The sequence below is a fragment of the Echinops telfairi genome, unplaced genomic scaffold (genome assembly GCF_000313985.2).
Source record: "Echinops telfairi isolate 266 unplaced genomic scaffold, ASM31398v2 ScPeMD7_5868;HRSCAF=6743_1, whole genome shotgun sequence".
Lineage (NCBI taxonomy): Eukaryota > Metazoa > Chordata > Mammalia > Afrosoricida > Tenrecidae > Echinops > Echinops telfairi.
Genome location: NW_022109768.1, coordinates 13,119,851 through 13,121,450, shown reverse-complemented (window position 1 = coordinate 13,121,450; position 1,600 = coordinate 13,119,851).

Sequence of the window (1,600 nt, the reverse complement as noted above, 5' to 3'; positions counted from 1 at the left end):
AAACAGCAGAGAAAGGATTTTTGAAGAACATGACCTGCCCACCCACCCCCCAAAATGCCAAAGAAGGGTGTGTATATAAATTTCTGACGTGAGGAAAGGTGATTCAAATGGACAGACGGGAGTGCGCACTCCGTGGTTGATAAGATCATGGTGGTGTTTGTGGTCAGGCCCGGCCCCTGAAGTACCATGTGAATAAGAAGGTACTTCTTGTGCAGAGGCCACTCTGAGTCAAATTTGACTCAATGTCATTGAGTTTGGCTTTTGGTCTCATGCTGATAGAGTTGTTTATCTTTCTCTGATATTCAGGTTTCCCTCAGCAAAACAATGGCTTCCATTGATTGAATTCTCTCTTTGGAGTTCAATCCCTTTGGACTTTGTTTCCTGTTGTTCCTTATGTCTTCCAGACTTCCATCAGAAACTCCCCTCAAGGGAGCTTGCTCTTGGCATGTGACACATGTCATTGAGGTATTGACACATTACACTCATCAAACCTGCATGGCTCAAGTTCTTAAGGCTTCCATCCCTATCTAAGCTACCGAAAACTCACTGTTGTACAGTGAGACACAGTTGAACAGAGCCAATAGGGCAGAAATGGCAGGTTGAGCTTGGAGAGTTCTGGACCTACTGTCCCTGCTGAGATAAGCAGGGATAGATAGGCAAGGATAGATAGGGTTTAGGGAGGGATGAAATTACTTTTGTGTTTGGTTCTGGGTGCATGCTTTTCATTTTATGATTTTTTCAAAAGGATTTATAATTGTATTTTTACTTCCTGTATGTCCCATTATTTAATGGGGATGATTTCCTTCTCATTTTTTTAATGGTTGCTTTTTTCCCCCCTTTCTTAATTATTTGCTTATTTTTGTTGTATTTTTTATTTTTAGAGAATAGGTCTTATTCTGTTTTTTTTAATTTGATGAGTTGTTGTAGCTTAATATATTATCAATGTTGGCATATATTTTATAGATTTTTTTAAAAAGGTAACCATATTTGGAAGTCTAACATTTAAGGTAGACCTAAAGATAGATAGGTAGGTAGGTAGGTAGGTAGGTAGGTAGGTAGGTAGGTAGGTAAATAGATACATGCATCAATAGATGATAGAGCAATCGATAGATGAAAGATAGCTAGACAGGTTTTTAAGAATGACATTGTGTTTTTAGTGAAGATTTACACATGCATTTAAGTTGCCATGCAACAATTTACCTATGAATTGTTCAATGATATGGATTACATTTGTCACAATGCATGAACATTTGATTATTTTAGTTCTGGCACTTCCACCTCCTCACTTTCAACAACCTCCAGCAACATGCTTGCAGAAAGTGAGGAGGACTTAAAGCACTTGATGATGAAGCTCCAGAATTTCAGCCTTCAGTATGGATTACATCTCAATGTAAAGGAAACCAGAGTCCACACAACTGGACCAAGAGGTAACATCATGCTAAGTAGAGAAAAGGTTGAAGTTGTCAATGATTTCGCCTTGCTCATCAGTGCTCATGGATGCAGCAGTCAAGAGAGCAAACAACACACTACACTGAGCAAATCTGCGGTACAAGACCAAAGACCACACTCACTGCCATCAAGTCAATGCCGAGTCACAGCG